An 18,060-nucleotide genomic window follows, 5' to 3' on the forward strand; every position below is an offset into this window, starting at 1 on the left:
TCCTCCTGCCTCAGCCTCCCAAGCTGCTGGGATGACAGACAAGAAACAATATGTGTTCTTGACCATATGGTTGTGGTCACTGGCCAGCCAGAGATGGCCTTACTGAGACAGAAAGGGTCAGGGCTGATGGAATGCCTGCATGTAGAGTTCCTGAGTGAGAAGTGTGTGTGGTGGGAGGGAAACATGGGTATTTTGAAAGAAGGAAAGGGGGGATTCTCAGAGGCAAGGGAGAGCGAGAGATCATATGCATGACCCCAGAAGGATGGATGGTGTGGTGCGCATCCAGCTCTGTGCCTGGTCCTGCAGGGATGAATAGGGGTCCATGAGACCTCATGCTGGATCCACTGTGCACAGCCTCAGCCTGATCTTTAGCCTTAAATTAGAAGCCCTCCAAGGGCAGGGGTGTCTTTGCCTCTCTGTGATCTTCATAGTGGGCACTCGGTGCCTGGTTCTTGAATGAACGATGAAGGTTCTCAGACCTCGGCATTCCATGAAACACCAGAGTTCAGTGCAAGATGAAGCTTTATAATTTGTGAAACTCTGCATTAAAAAAAAAAATATTTAGTTAATTGGACAACATATGGAGGGGAAAAGCAGGACACAAAGCTTTATTTACAACATTAGCCCTATGCTATATGTGCACATATAAACATGTTCTTACTTAAGGCATATATATGGCTCATAGTATGCACTGTGAATTAACCAGAGGACAATCAGTATTAACAAGTGGGTGAGTTTCCTTGCAGCCTCTTTTCTTTGCTTGTATTATAAATATTTATTTGTCACATCTATATCATGCAAAGAAAGGAGAAATGTAGGGGAGGAAATTTGCTCACGTATTAATGGTATGCTGGGATTACAGAAAACTTAACTTTTATTGGTGATAGATTTCCATGTTTTCTAAATTTCTTAGAATAGGCAGGCTAGCAAATATTTCACATGAAGAAAACACCTATGATTCATATTTGAGTAAGGCTCGAACAGAAGGTCATGAGGGAGAGGGAGACACCTGGCCCAGATGTGCTTTGGATAAAACAGTGAAGGATCCCCCACCCACTGAGATCTGGGGTGGACAGACAGCTCTGGCTTCTGCATTCTGCCCATTCCCTTGCCATCCTCCAATGCCAAGTACACCCAGCACCTGAGAGGTGCCTGCAGGCCTGTAGGTCTTGTCTTCAGCGTCAGCTCTGCTCTGCAGAAGAAAAAAAGGGACCTGCTGTCTGCTGGATGACGTTGGCCCTTCCTCAGGCAGCAGAGACCTCTATCCAAGCAGCACCCCCTAGTCCAGCCCCTTAAGTTGATCATGGACTTCCTCGGGGCTGGGGATGTGGCTTGGTGGTACAGCACTTGCCTAGCATGTGTGAGGCTTTGAGTTCTACCTCCAGTATTGAAAGGGGGTGGGGGGGAAAGACTTAAGGACTTCCTCATTCCCACCTCACAACATCCAAGATGGGGACAGATTATTGCCACTTTGCTAAAGCAGAAAAAAGCCCAGGGAAGACTGGTGAGGAAGAGGTGAGCCCCAGGCTGCTCTGGATGCCTGTTTTCCAAGCTGCTATGTGCACTTCCCACTGCTCATTCTCACTGGCCTCTGCAGCAGGCCAGAGTCACAGGTGAAGGGGACTGAGTTTCAGCCAGCTTGGCAGAGAAGGCTTGTGAGGGAACATACATGTAATTTACCTCTCTCTGGCGGGGATGCGTGGGCAAATGTTCCAGAGGCACTGTGCACCAGTGGGAAAAGACAGGAGTCTCAAAGAAATGTCAGCTGGGTGCAGTGGCTCACACCCATAATCCCAGCAGCTTGGGGGGCTCAGGCAGGAGGATTGCAAGTTCAAAGCCAGCCTCAGCAACTTAACAAGATCCTGAACGACCTAGAGAGAGCCTGTCTCAAAAAATAAAAAGCAGGCTGGGGATGGGGATGTGGCTCGGTAGTTAAATGCCCCTGGGTTCAATCCCCCGGAAGGAAGGAAGGAAGGAAGGAAGGAAGGAAGGAAGGAAGGAAGGAAGGAAGGAAGGAAGGAAGGAAGGTCGGGGGAACAACCTAATTTACATCAGGCTCTGTGCTCAATTCTCTCATTCACACTCTTCGTCTGTTCTCCCTCCTGTCTGCCTGCCTCTGGACCCCAGGAGGCTGGCCTTTACAAAAGCCTGTAGACTCCAGGTCAGGTTCTCTGTCCTCTGGCTTTGTGATTAGCCCAGCAATGCGAGGTACGAACAGAGGCTGGAAGGCTGGAAGAAAGTTTGAGTTCCCTCGCCAGCCCCCCACCCAAGAAGGCCAGGGTGGACTCCTCTAACTATACCACCACTCCTAGGGACTGCTTCTCCTGGGACTCTGGGAGATCAGTTCTCTCCTTTGGCCATATCCAAAGTCCCTGTGCTCACAGGTAAAGATTCAAAGTAGGTATAGTGGTTGCTCTAGTTGCTAGACCCTCAGCCCTTCCCATCCTTTGTGGGTTCTCTCAACCCTGCACATAGCTTTATAAACTCCCTCTGTGTTAGGCCCCCTCAGGCTCCCCACCATTGGGCATCTTTTTCCTCCTTGAATGCAGATTTTTCAGGCTCTAACTGAGTACCCCCCTCCTGGTGTGTATGAGATGTATAATCTGTCTGTCCTCTGTGATCTCTGATCTGCTCAATGGGAAAGTAAGAGTCAATGTGCTTTACTCACTGCTAAAAGATGAAGATCATAAGAAGTGTAGCTCTTTTGAAAAGGTCTGCAAATTCTAGTGTCTGTGGGGAGTTAGAGGTGGGGGGTGGTCCACGTTCTCACATCTGACAAAGCGCAGTTACTTTCCAATCTAGCTATAAGCTTCCCCTTTTAATGTCTGTCCATCAAGCAGAAAAGCAAGAATGACTCCAAGTGGCCTACACGGTGACTGTAAAGCGGTGACTTTCTACACTTAAATCAGGCCTTATCCTCTGCTCCGTCAAAGCAGATGAATACTGACTTTACATATCATTGTAATAAGCCTAGGGTTCTGCTTTCTCATCCACAGCCAATTAGAAATGGTAATTCAGGAAGGGAGAGGCGGCCACACTCACAAGAGCAAAATCTGGAGGCCTGGTATTGAGGGAAGAACCCAAAAATCTCTGGGAAAGAGACCATGCCACTAGAGGAAACTCCACGTGCAGAGGCCATTAGCAGAGGGCAAACGCCCCTGCACACCTCGTGAGCCCCGAGGGCTGCATTACCTCCCGCTCAGCATCCGAGGTTCACAGCAGCAACCCTGAGCCATTACGGAAAGGTTAATGGTGTTCCACATTCTCCAAGTCAGAAAGAAAGGAAATGTGCAGCGCATCTTAGAAATATTTCCATCTGAAAATGTTACATGAAAATAATTTATGGCTCTATCTGGAAAATGCAGCTGTCAGGATCCCAGTCCCCGTGGGTTCCAGATGGGTGAGGTTTTGCTGTTCCTGGAAGTGTCCGTGCTTGTGGACAGTCAGCATTTATTGAGCACCTCCTGAATGCTGAGCAGTCCAAAAGGAAACAGGGAAGGGGCTTCCAGGGAAGAAAACTTGGGGCTTGAAGAGGCTGCAAGACCTGCAGCTTCTCCTCTCTTCCCAAAAGACCTCACCCAGCTGCACCCTGCACCCACTGGCACCTGCTACCTTGATGGCTGGACCTGGGCTGGCCAGCAAGACCAACCTGGAGTATCTTAGCCAGGAGTCCCTCAGCAGCTGGGTACCCCAGTCTGTGCCTCTCACCAGAGTCTGTTTTTATTATAAATATTTCATTGTTTAGGAGTTTGGGTTTTAGCTGATATACAGCATTTGGCAGAGTTCCTCTCTAGCATTTGGTAATAATTCCATACCAAATGCTAGGGAGAAACCCTCCCAAATGGAACAACTTCAAGCCAGAGCTCTTAAAAAACTGGAGCCTGAGGAAGCCGATGCATCTGAGCTGTCCCTGGCTCCCTGGGACCAGCAGACGAAAGAGACGTACCTGAGACACAGGGCTGGCTTCTTCCAGCTCCCCCCTCACCCAACATGAGAGCCATACTCAAACCAACCTTGGTAACCTGTGGACAGACTGGGCCCAAAGGCTGGTTTAGGTTACACACGTAGTAGGTGATTCATTAAAAGGCTGGATTGAATCTGTGGATGTAAAATTAAAAGTGTCCATCCATGTCTCCCAAATGTTACTTAATGTTCTTCCTTTGCCCCTGCCCCCACCTTTGACAGCTCTATATTTCCTTTGGAAAAAAAAAAGTTGCATGACTCCCCTGGAGCTGGACTGCCTGGGTTCACATCCAGGCAATTCTGTGTTTGCTGGCATGGTAGCAAACCTCTTCCTCCCTCATAAGCAGCTTATGGGGATGAAACTACCTCCCTCATAAGCAGCTAATGGGGAAAATGATTTGTAATACACATTGACTACTGGTGCATAATACATGCTCAATAAACACCCACCCTTGGCTTTACTGAGTGCTCCCCACGTGTGAGGGGTTTTATATGATCATCTCACCTAAGGAGCATTTGAGAGGAAAGGGGAAGCTTCCTTCCTGTGTGTCTCCTAAGCTCTCCTCCTTAAAGAGTGACTGACAGATGCAGGGCTGAAGCCCCTGTCCCTTTCCACCCTACCCCCTCTGGGTCAAAGGTGCAGGCAAATGCCACTGGAAATACCACCAAGGAAGGAGGGGAGGCTTTCCTGCTGTTCTTAATCCCAACCTCCTCTCGTGGTGCTGTAAATTGTACACCTTTAAGCCCAGAAGCGGAGGAAGCGGCCACAGAACGACTCAGTCCAGCAAGGTTGGAGTGGCGGCTGGTGATTCCCTGCAACCACCAGGGAGTCCCTCCTGTCTCTTCAGTAGATACACTTTGGACCTGGGCTACTTTTTTCTCAGTTGTATACTTACTTGTGTTGTACCCTGTTGTGGATTTTTCTTTTCTTTTTCTTTCTTGTCCTTCTTGGGACTCTTTATGATTCTTAATTCTGAAGATTCATGTCTTTCATCCATTCTGGAAAATTCTTACTCATTATCTCCCCGGAAATGGCCTTTGTCCCATAATCCCCATTTCAGGCTTGTAGAGCCTCTGTTAGGACAGGACCTTTACACTCTCCTCCAGGTCCCTTGACTCCTCGTGTTTTCCAGATCTTTTCTTCATGTGTTGCCTTCTGTGTAGTTTCTTCGGATCCGTCTCCCACTTGACGCGTTTCCCATCCTGCCTCACAGAGCTCTGCCCCTCCCAGCTAGTTCTCTTCTGGCTGGAAGCTAAGCATTTACCTCGGGAGAGCCCTTGAGTGTGAAAACTGCCAAAGCATCAGCCGGGACCCTACAGTTCAAGGCCCCCCAAGATCATCCCTGTGCCAACCTCCTTGCTCATGGATGTCCCCACAGCTTCTTTTTCTGGCATCTGTAATCCCAGCTGCTCTGCCTGTGAATTGCTTCCTCAGGAGGCTGAGAAGGGACACCCAAAGAAGTGCCCTGAGGTCATAAATGGTGCCATCCCTTCACCCATCTGCAAATATCCTCAGAAAGTGATGGGCAAGAAGGCAGAACCTGCCAACCCCCTTGATTATGAGCATTGCTTCCCAGGTTGACGAACACAGCTTTGAAGCCCAGTTCTGCCATTATGCCAGCCATATGACCTTGGCCAACTTATGAACCACTCCACACCCCAATTTCCCCCTCTTTAACAAGGGGATGGCGAATGAACCTAATTCCCAAGTTTGCTTGAGGATTAAATGCTTCCTTCCTGAAAGGGCCTTCTCTATCCAGTGCTGGTGCTGGCTAATGGCTAAGCCCATCATAAACATCCTCTATTAATAACAGTGACATCTGAAGCTCATTCATACAGATATGCCACTGCATCGCTCTATTTATCTTTTGGAAAGTACGCATAGAACAGTCAGGTTGCTTTTTTTTTTTTTTTTTTGGTGTTGCTGGCTATGGAACCCCAAGCCTGTGCATGCTGGGAGAGTGCTCTACCATGGAGCTATCCCCCACCACACACACACACAGTTGCATTTTTATTTTCACTGGAGACACTGAGACGAAGCTGTTCTTTGGTTCCCCCATCCTCCCACCTTTGCTCCTTTGGCACAGGTAATGAGAAATCAAAAGAGACTTAGAGCTGGGCAGAGGCAGCTGTGGCAAGGGACACAGCAGAGACTCCAGAGGAGGAAAACTGCGAAGCACTATCCATCAAGCCATTAACTGCAGAGTTACGTCTCTCACTTGGGTTAACGCATCCCAGGTCTTCAAATCTTCTGATCTTGCTGAGCTTGCCAGGAAGCGGCTGTAGAACTGGAGCCCCATTAGGATCCCCAACAATAGCTCTGAGGGTCCTTAGTGCCTCTGGCCCCCCTCCCCACTCCCAGTCCAACCCCTGCACAGGAAGCACAAGAGCTCATGCAGGACTGGAGCTGGGGAGGCCGGGAGCTGCAAGCCTTCCTCAAAACTCAGCCTCCCCAGGTGTGCCTGCTTCTCCCAAAGAAATGAGCAAGCAAGAAGGCTTCCTTCTCCCTAAGGGACAGTCTTGCCCCTGCCGCTGTTCCCTCACGTTCCGGCGTCTCAGAATGTGAATTCAGAGGCAAGTTATGGAGCTTAAGTTACTGCTGACACTTGATTGGAATAACTGTTACGTAAAAGCCAACACAGATGAATCGCCTGTAGGGAGTTGTCTGACTGCATGAGTTTTTACACATCTTTCAGCTAAATCAAAGATCCAAATGCTAAATCTCACACTCAGGAACATCAAGTGGATTTGTGACAGTCCCCGGAGGACTCGGTGTCCATAAACCAATGAATGAATTACACTGATCCTGGTATGTAGTTTCTCATCTGTGACTGATACAATATTGATAATATTCTTTATTTCACTTAACCCCTTCAGAGCCTCACTGAAACACAGAGCCCTGGAATACAGTCTACACTCTGAGGAGAATAAGGATCCATTGTGGGGAATATTGCAGACCGATTATTGATCATTCATCAATAGGTAGGCCAAGTGAGGATTAAAAGGGTGCTTGGTATGGTTTGGGGGGGGTGTTAGTACCAGGGTTTTAAATTTGGTTTTGGAACTACTTGCACTGGAATTTTACGAGCACACACAGGGTTCTAATCTACTATAATCAGCAATGTTGTTGAGTGATACTAAGTTGGGAAATCATCTGTCTTGTGGGGGACACAAACTTTTGGAGATCACAAGGCACGGTGGTGCATGCCTGTAATCCCAGTGGCTCAGGAGGCTCAAGCACGAGGATCTCAAGTTCAAAGCCAGCCTCAGCAAAAGTGAGGCACTAAGCAACTCAGTGAGACCCTGTCTCTAAATAAAATACAAAATAGGGCTGGGGATGTGGCTCGGTGGTTGAGTGCCCCTGAGTTCAATCTTCAGTACCAAAAAAAAAAAAAAAAACCTTTGGAGATTGTGGATTTAGCCAAGTCTCTTCAGCCCTCCGAATGTTTACTAATGACTTTTTCCGTGCGGTCCCACGTGGGGATGGTAATGAGAAACAAGTTGCTCAGAGACACCTGTGCTGCATCCGATGACACAAAGACTCCAAAATGGTCAGGTGTGTCAATCAGTGACAGCGATGACAATGATCCCTGATACATGCTCCTTGCCGGGCACCAGGCTCAGGCCCTTGCATACCTTAACTCCTGGTCCTCACAGTTCTATGGACATTTCCTCCTGACCTAGGAACTCCACTTTGCAGGTGACAAAAGTGGACGAACGTAACGTCCACCTAAGCTCACAGCTAACTTTAAAAGCAAAGCATTCAGACCCCCAGCCGCTGGGCTCCAAAGCCATCCGTCAGTGTGTTTAGCTGGGGCTGCCTGATGATGACGTGGATGTTAACAAACAGCCTGAAGATGAGATCCGTCTGGGGAAAATTGTACCTTTTTTGATTCTTTTCAGTCTTCTGGTCCCAGGCCGCTGCCCACGGATGCTAGCTGAGCACTGAGTGAGGAGTCAGGGACACAGGAGGCCGTGGGCACCAGGCTGAGAGCCCAACCCGCTCCCCAGATCCAAAGCACCTGGCCACATGAGGGAACCTGAGATGTGACAGGCAAAATTGTCTCTTCTCATCTTAAAAAAGCACAGCCTCTCTGAGCTAGAGGAGTCCTTAGGAATTCCCAAACTATGTTCCAAGGAACCCTTGGGGTTTTCCTTGAGAAAACACAGGGCTACTTCTCTTTTGAGGACAGAGAGAGTCCGTTGAGAATGAATTCAGAGACACTCTGACTTTTAGAAGAGAAGAACTCCTTGACAAAAACAGACTTATTTATAAACACCTCCGGCATCTATCCCAATTCTGTCTGGGGAAAATTATTCATATATGCGTATGGAGAGACTGTGGCTCAAACCGTCACAGTAAATCTTGGACCCCTCATGAGTTCATGGACAGGGAACACTAGCACCAGTCCCTTGGGCCTCGAGTCCAGGGCTCCCTAGCAGACCGTATGCGAAGGCAGGTTGAGCCCCCAGCTACACAGGTCACTTCCAGCCACTGTGCCAGCCCTGTGCTTCAATGTTTCCTGAGATACAGATTTTCTGCAGCCCCTTCCTTTTCCTGACAGACCAGGAAGGTATTTTGGCCATTTCAGCATCCTTACAAGGCTAACTTTAAAGGCAAGGGACTATGAAGGAAAAGGCCAAGGTTTCACCAACCCAGGCCTGTGGCCAGTCTTCTGAGCTTTACAAAGCCAATTTCTTTCCAATACAACAAAGGAAAAATGGTTATCAAAATACCTGGGCTGTCATTATATTGCTAGTGTGGCCAGATGACACTTTCTGGCCTGGTGTTAAGGAATATGACTTTCTGACTGGTGTTGGGCATCTCAGGCTTCCGTGCCTGGCCTCTACCCTGGTCTTGTCGGGTGGGTTCCATTGGCATGAGCTGTGGCAACACACAAGCCCTGTCACAATGACTGAGACACTTCTCTTTCTGTTAACATGTGATCTCAGATCAGTGAGGGCTCCACTCCTCACTATCCTCACTCGGGGATACAGGCTGAGGGGTGGCCACTTTCTGGACCATTGGGGTGACACGGCCAGGGAAGAGCATTGGAGAATCCCACGCTGGTGTTCCAATTCTTCCCCTTGGAAGCCGTGCCACTGCTGCCCCCTTTCTTTGACCAAAGCAAGTAACATAGCCACACTTCACTCTAAGGGGTGAAGAAGTACACCTCACTATGGCCTGGAAGGAGGGCAGCAGATATGGAACTGTGCAGCGCAGGACTATCCAAGACTGCACTTCGACTCACTAAATATTTTGTTCTACTTCCCCTCATGTGGATCATGCATTTCAACCCCAGCTTCATGGAGATCGCCTTGCTCCAGAGACACGTAAGTAAAAGACAAGGTATTTGGCAGTCCACCCCAATGTGCGTGCTCTGTGCAATGAGAATAGAGCCTGGTCACCACAATAACACCTCCACTCAGAGAGGGGCCAAGGGCAGTCCCAGCAGACACGTGTCCCACAGCTATTCCAAAATTCTGCCAAACAGGCATTTTAAGGGTCTTCCTTAGAAGACCTGTGATGAGGCCCTAGTTCTGGTCCATGGTGGTTGCTTCCTGGACCTGGCTCTGAATCTAGAAGATTCTTCTCTGGCCATTTTAAGTGCGTCAGGGAATACGGCTTCCTTGAGCAATGACCAGTTTTGTCTAATGACTTCCCACCCAGAAAGGGTTGGGAGCCTACAGGTGACTCTCAGTCTCAAACAATCAGTTTCTTTTAAAAGTCCAGCTGGTAATTTTTTTGGCAATATAATTTGCTCAGAATCAATCAGCTTCTTACCTACTTGCTTCAAACAAACTCCATGTGCCAGTAATCATGCCCACAGTTCTTGTCAAGAGAAAGTCTTCCAAACCACTTTCTTTTTTTTTCTTTGTCTTCACCTCTCTCTCTCTCTCTCTCTCTCTCTCTCTCTCTCTCTCTCTCTTTCTCCCCCCCACTCTTTCTGAGTCTCTCTGCCCCCCCTCAACATGTCTCCTTATTCTTTGTTGTTATTTTCAAGTTTTTATCTTGAAATAATTTTACAGAAGAGTTACAAAAATAGTACAGAGAATTCCCATATCCCCTTCTCCCGTTTCCCTTGAGTTAACATCTTGCATAACTGTAGTGCAATTAGCAAAACCGGACAAGTTAAGACCGTGTGGTCTTTGTATCTCCTGCCTCTCCTCCAATCAGTAACAGCTCCACAGTCTTTCCTTGACTTCTGTTACCTTGACATTCAAGTACTGGTCACTTATATTCTAGATTGTTTCTTTGAGTTTGTTTGACAGTGTTCCTGATTAGATTCAGATTATGCATTTCTAGAAGGTTCAAAACCACTCCATTTTACATTTTTAGTTTTGAGGGAAAGACCCTATGACAAAAACAAACAAAGGCACCGTCTTCATCTACCCCAATTCCTTGGTGCATATAGGGAGATGGAGGCCCATTGAGCAGCAGTGAATCCAGAACCCCTCAGTGAGTTTATGGACTGCCGGGACTAAATCAGTATAGCCAGAGAAACGCTACAGCATATCAGCAGTTTCATGATATTGCTATGTCTTTTTTTCTGGGGGTGTTAATTTTTATCATTTTATTTAGGTGGTATCTGCCAGGTTTGGCCACTGGCAAGTTATGATTTTTTTAAATAAATAAATGAATCTTGGGTGTTACTTTGAGACTGTGCAAATATCCCATATCTGCTCAAACTTCAACCCTCTAATTTTAGCATGGATCATACCTGCAACAAGTGTTTCTGTGTTTAACCTAACTTCCTATGTCCCTCATTTCTTCTGTACTTAGTAACTAGGATTCTTCTATGAAGATGATTTATCTCTTCTCCTCATTTATTTGTTACTGAGTTCTTTATTCATATGGGCACCTAGTTATGTGCTTTATTGGGTTAGAATTCAATATCATCACTATTTATTTGGTCACTCACTCGGCTTGAGTGAGTGACCAAGCTAGAGGTGACTAAGCTAGAGGGACCTCTTTCAGGCTGGTGCCCGAGCCCTTTCAACAGGCCCCTCTTCTTTTCGAAGCAATTGCTGACTTTCTGACACAACAAGAAGCTCAAGGCTCGTCTGGGATCATCTCTGCCCTTGTATCACTGAGGAATGATATGTAGTAACCAATTTTGGAGCATCCAATGTGCTCATTGTTACTGGAGTGCTATTGTTTCTAGGCCATCTCAGCAAACATGAAAAACCTGATGTGCACACTTCTCCGTGCAAACACACACATTATGCTTCCCACTATCCATCTGTGTGGGTGTGTACGTGTGTGCATTTTTAAGGTGAATTCACACCAGTACCTTGTGATGACTTCCATCACCAAAAGGTTCCTTCTATCCTTCTCCCTTTTCTTATTTGTAACTTATTTTTCCAACAATAAGACATCTAGCTCTTATTAGCTAAAATATACTTACTTGTGCAAGCACATGTAGCAGTTTCAGATTGGCCAGCCTATGCCCCATGAGAAACAAATTTACAAATGGGAGTGCCACATGGTGTCCACATACTTTTTTTTTCTTTATCCATATTGAAGTATCCAGTGAAATATCAAATCTTTTACAAAGAAACGTTAAGTTCATATTTTCTTCTCCACCTCCTTCAATGTGCTTATGTCGTTCATTTGTAGAACAGTTAGGCTTATTTCTTGTACTTTGTATTCCATATTTTCTGTTTCTCCCACATCCTACTTTTTTGTTTTGTTTGTTTGTTTTTACTTTTAGTCTATGCTAAATTTCATTTTATGAGTTTTGAAAAATAACTTGTTAGCAGTCACCACCACAGTCATAACACAACCTACTACCCCAAAATTTCCTCAGGCATATCCTGCATAATCCATCTATTCTTCCAACCCCTAATTCTGACTCCCTCCTTATTGTTTTACCTTTCCAAAGTGTCATAAAAATAATGCCATGAAGTATGGGAACTTTGATTCTGGTTTCTTTCATGTTAGCAATATGCATCTAAGAATCACTGATGTTACCCCAGTGAGTATATCTATAGTTTGTTCCTTTTCATAGCTGAGTAATATTCTATCGCATGATGGATGAACACCTGTGTTGTCTCCAGTTTGGGGCAATTATGCATAAATCTATGAAGTTTTGTATGTAGGTTTTAATATAAGTTTTTATTTACCTAAAAGTGGGATTGCTTGGTATAGTTAACATTATAAGAAATTTTTCATTGTGGTTCACAATAATTGTGACATTTGTGAGTCCTAAGGGCAGTAGATTAGAGTTCCAGAAATCCTGTGTCCTTACCAACACTTAGTATTGTCAGACTGTTTTATTATAGCCATTCTGATAGGAATATGGTACTAACCTATTGTAATTTTAATATGCATTCTCCTAGTGACTAATGACATTGCAAATCTTTTCATATGTATATTTGTGACCTGTATATCTTCCTTGGTGAAATATCGACTTAGATTTTTTTTTACTTATTTTTAAAATTGGAATATTTGTTGTCCTATAGTTGAACTTTTAAAGTTATTTATATTTTCTGAACACAAGTCTTTTTGCCACAAGTGTGACTTGCAGGTAATTTCTTGTAGTGTATGTCTTATTTTCTTCATTCTCTTTTTAGTGTCTTTTCTGAGTAATAGTTCTTAATTTTAATGAAGTCCTATTTATTTTTTTCCTTTTGTGGATCATGGTTTCAGTGTTATAGTTATAATGTCTGTTTTATTCACTCACAAAATTATTCTTCTACATTTTTATAGAAGTTTCATAACTCTACATTTCACATTTACGTCTATGACTCATTTCCAGTTATTTTTTGAATGAGATGTATAGTCTGGGTCAAGGTTCACTTTTTTGCACAGAAATTTCCAGTTGTTGAGCATAATTTATTAAAAATATTATTCTTTCTCCATTGAATGTCCTCTATGCCTTTATCAAAGCTGTTTGTGTGAGTCTAATTCTAGACTCTATTCTATTTTATTGATTTTTGTAACTTTTATTTTATCAGTACCATGCTTTGCTTACTCTGTCTGGATAGTAAGTCTTGAAATCGGGTAGTGTGAGTCCTCTGATTTTCTTCCTTTTTGAAACTGCTTTGGATCTTCTGGTTTCTTTTTATACACCTTTGCATATAAATATCAGGAACGTGCCATTAATATTTATTTAAAAGTTGGGTTTTGAATAGGGTTAGGATTGATTGATCTCTAGATTGATTTGAAGGGAATTAGCATCTTAACAATATTGAATCTTCCAGTCCATGAGCATGAATATCTCTCCACTGATGTAGGTCTTTGATTTCCTTACTTAGTGCTTTACCCTCTTCAACAGACAGGTTCTTGACATATCTTGTTACATTTACACCCTAAGCATTTCAGTTTGTGGACTATAGTAAACATACTATTTTGTAAAGTTTGATTACAGCTCTGCATTGCTACTATTTAGAAATATAATCAGTTTCTATTTATTGACCTCACATATTGCAAACTTACAAAATTCACTTATTTTTAATCAGAAGCTGCTTTGCAAATTTTGAGGGATTTTTCTACATAGGTAATTTTGTTATATACAACCAGAGGGTCTTTTCCCCTTCCTTTTTATCCTGTGTGCCTTTTATTTATTTTTCTTGCTTTATTGCACTGGCTTCCATTATGCAGTTGAATAAGAGCCGTGAGAAAAGTCATCCTTGTCTTGTTTCTGATCTCAGGGAAAAAAATATTCAATTTTTTCATCCTTTGGTATGATGTTAACTGTAAGAATTCTATAATTGCTTTTTATAAAGATAAGAAAGTATTTTTATTTGAATTATATTTCTGTCATGATAGCACAAGGAGTTATACGGTCGCTGTACAATGAAACAGATGAAATTTATTTTTAAAAAATCCAATCATTTAAAGTCTCTGGAAATGATCCTAAAGCATACAGCAAATGAAGAAAAATCTACTAAAACTCAGTAAGAACAAGAGTCTGTGGTGTTTGGACCAAATTGTTATATATATATGTTATAGACTTTTGGGGAGGGGGAGGAGTTCATCTCTCATTCTGCCCCTGCTCCCAGTTCTGAGGATAAGTTCCATCCCAGGTGAGTGTGGTTGAGAGGCTGGGGATGGTCCTTCGTTTTTCCCTCTCCCTCCTTATGTGATGCAGGCTCTACCTTGGGTGTGATGTACTGGGGATACTGCAGTCCACATGGCCTTCACCCTGGATCTTTTGTAGTTAATAAATCAGAGGTTCCAAGCCAGTAAAGGCAATCCAAGAAGACCTGAGGCTATTGTCTCCGTGTCCTCTGTGCATTGCTCCTGAGGAAGAGACATCACACAGAGAGAAGTGGGCCACCGTTTCCACGCTCAGCTCCAGAGCCGCGGACTGAGACGGAACAGGAGGAGGAGCAGGCCTCAAAACACAGAGCTCCGAATCTCTTCCTCCACAAAACTGACTTTATTTGTAATACACTGTGTAGAAGCTCTAGCCGAAGGGCACCCTCAAAACAAGAGCAGCTGTGGTGAAAGGGAATTGGGAGGGGATCCACAGGACTGCTGAGGACACAAGAGAAGCTGTAGGCCAGCGAGTGTTTCAGAGATTGAGGGAAAATAACGGCTGGGTGGAGCCCCCAGGTTTCAGAAAAAATATCAACCACTGACCTCAAGGATAGATAGATAGATAGATAACTTAAGTTAGATCTGATTCCTTCCACTGTCTTTCCCTACCCTTTCTCTCTTCCCTTCCAGTAAAAGGATGGAACGAGAGACCATCATGCTAAGTGAAATAAGCCAGTCCCCGAAGTCAAAGGTCAATATTTTCTTTGATATGTGGAAGCTAATCCAAAATAAGGGAGGATGCAAAATAAGAATAGAAGAAAGATCATGGAGCAGACAAAGGGGGAAGTCATTATTAAAATCTCACTAAGTTACTTATAGCCTCACTAAATTGCTGAGGCTGGCTTCCAACCTATGATCCTCCTGCCTCAGCCTCCTGAGTCACTGGAATTACAGGCGTGAGCCATCATGCCTGACCTCCATTTAGTTTTGTTGTTGTAGTTCTTTTTAGTTATACATGACAGTAGGATCTATTTTCATATATTCATACAAATGTGGAATATATCTTATTCTAATTGGGATCTCAGTCAATGTTGTTTTAATTTCAATTTTCCTGATTGTTAGAGATATCGAGCATTTTTTCATCCATTTGTATTTATTCTTTTGACAAGTGTCTGGTTCTTCTGCCCATTTATTGATTGGATTATTTGTGTTTTGTTTGTTTGTTTGGGGGTTTTTTCTTTGTTGTTGTCGTTGTTGTTGTTTGGGTGTTAAGTTTTTTGAGTTCTTTGTACATCCTGGATATTAGTGCACTGAGAAGCAGAGAGCAGAGATCTCCCATTCTGTAGGCGCTCTCTTCATGCTCTTAATTGCCAAACAGTAATTTGAATTCACAAGGGGTGGGTGGGGGGGAGAGTACTAGGAAAAGCACTCATGTAATTTGAAAAGATAATAAAAACGCATTCTTTTTTTTTTCTTACCTGATTTAACAAGCAACTGGTCAAAGCAATGTGTGTACAACATATTGCTGGGCCTATAACATATAGAAAGTACATATATTTGCCCCCAAAGAGGTAACTTGACAATAAAGCTGTATTGGGGATGATTCCAGATGGTATCTTAATTCACAGGAACAAAGAAAGGGAAGCAGAAATGATATATAAGAAAGTTAATATAACAAAGGCTTTTAATGTATGCAGGACAGTTCTCCACGTGGCCTTGGGTTGACCCGATTCTTGCTTATGGTTCTTAATAATAACTGCAGACTGTGCTGGGAATAGGAAAGCCAGAAAGGAGGGGAGGCCCGTCAGAACAACTCGGCTCGGTTCCAGTTCTTGTCCTACCCACCTAAAACAAACAGGATATCTCATGACCCTGGGGTATAAAACCTAGACCGGCCTGATTTGTGAGGTCTCTCGTCCATGGTACAAGTGAGGCACAAGCAACCTGACTCCATCACCCCCAGAAAGCTTTCGGGGACTGCTTCTTCTCTATTTTTTTCTTAGCTTGGATTCTTGATTTAAGATGATTCTTAATTATTTATATTTTCTATGCTTTCATGTTTTTTATTTGTTCTAATTAGTTATACATGAGAGTAGAATGCATTTTGACACATCATCCATAAATGGAGTGTAACTTCTCATTCTTCTGGCTGTACGTGACGTAGAGGTACACCAGTCGTGCAATCACATATGGACATAGGGAGATGATGTCTGATTCATTCCTTCCTACCCTCATACCAGCTCCCCTCCCTTCACTCCCTTCTGTCTATACTTCCCCAGTCACCCACATTGTGAAATAAAATCCACATATCAGAGAAAACATTTGGCCTTTGTTTTTTGAGGATTGGCTTATTTTGCTTAGCATGATATTCTCCAGCTTCATCCATTTACCTGCAAGTGCCATAATTTCATTCTTCTTTAAGCCTGAGTAATATTCCATTGTGTACATATACCACATTTTCTTTATCCATTCATCTGTTGAAGGGTATCTAGGTTGGTTCCATAGTTTAGCTATTGTGAGTTGAGCTGCTATTAAACAATGATGTGGCTGTGTCAATGTAGTATGCCAATTTTAAGTCCTTAGGGTATAAACTGAGGAGTGGGTTAGCTGGGTCAAATGGTGCCATTCCAAGTTTTCTGAGGTATCTCCATACTGTTTTCCATATGTTTGGAACAATTTACTGTCCCACCAGCAACGTATGAGTGTACCTTTTCCCCTATATCTTCACCAACATTTGTTGTTGCTTGTATTCTTGACAATTGCCATTATGACTGGAGTGAGATGGATTTTTAGTGTAGTTTTGATTTGCATTTCTCTAGTTGCTAGAGATCTTGAACATTTTTTCATATATTTATCGATTGATTATCTTTCTTCTTCCGTGAAGTGTCTGTTCAGTTCCTTACCCATTTCTTTCTTTCTTTATTTATTTATTATGTTTGGTGTTAAGTTTTTGTGTTTTTTATATATACTAGAGATTAGTGCTGTATCTGAGGTGCATGTGGTAGAGATTTTCTCCCATCAAGTAGGCTCTCTCTTTCAGAGCAATTGGGCAGAAGAAAGAAATTAAAGAAATATGAAGAGGAAATGAAGAACTTAAACTATCACTATTTGCCAATGACATAATTCTATATTTAAAAGATCAAACATTTCCATCAAAAACTTCTAGAACTTATAATTGAATTCAGTAAAGTAGCAGGGTATAAAACCAACACCCATAAATCAAATGTGTTCCTATATATCAGTGATGAATCCACTGAAAGAGAAATTAGGAAAACTACCCCATTTACAATAGCTTCAAAAAATACTTGGAAATAAATCAACAAAAGAAGTGAAAGACCTCTACAATGAAAACTATAGAACACTAAAGAAAGAAATTGAAGAAGACCTTAGAAGATGCTCTTGGATAGATAGAATTAATATTGTCAAAATGGCCAGGCTACCAATAATAACTGCAAAAGCATTATACAGATTTAATGCAATTCCTATTAAAATCACAATGACATTCTTCATAGAATTAGAAAAAACAATCATGAAGTTCATTTGTAAAAATAAGAGACCCAGAATAGCCAAAGCAATCCTTAGCAAGAAGAGTGAAGCAGGAGGCATCACTATACCAGATCTTAAACTATACTACAGAGCCATAGTAACAAAACTGGCATGGTTTTGGCACCAAAACAGACACATAGACAAATGTTACAGAATATAAGACACAGAGACAAACCCACATAGAGTTAGCTCATACTAGACAAAGGTGCCAAAAACATATATTAGAGAAAAGATAGCCTCTTCAACAAATGGTGCTGGGAAAACTGGAAATCCATATGTAGGTGTATTAAGAATTGTAATGCAAAAAAATGATAATAATAATAAGAGAGTTCATGTAAAAAATAAATTAAAATTTAAAAAAAATTAAACCCTTATTTCTCACCCTGCACAAAACTCAACTCAAAGTGGATCGAAGACTCAGGCACCTAAAAGAAGAACAAGTAGGCCCAAATCCTCATCATGTTGGCTTAAAAACTGACTTCCTTAACAGGAGTCCTAAAATGCAAAAAGTAAAATCAAGAATCAATAAATAAAGAGGACTACTTCTTAATGAATCTAGGATT

This window comes from Marmota flaviventris, chromosome 18, assembly GCF_047511675.1.
Source record: "Marmota flaviventris isolate mMarFla1 chromosome 18, mMarFla1.hap1, whole genome shotgun sequence".
Classification (NCBI taxonomy): Eukaryota; Metazoa; Chordata; class Mammalia; order Rodentia; family Sciuridae; genus Marmota; species Marmota flaviventris.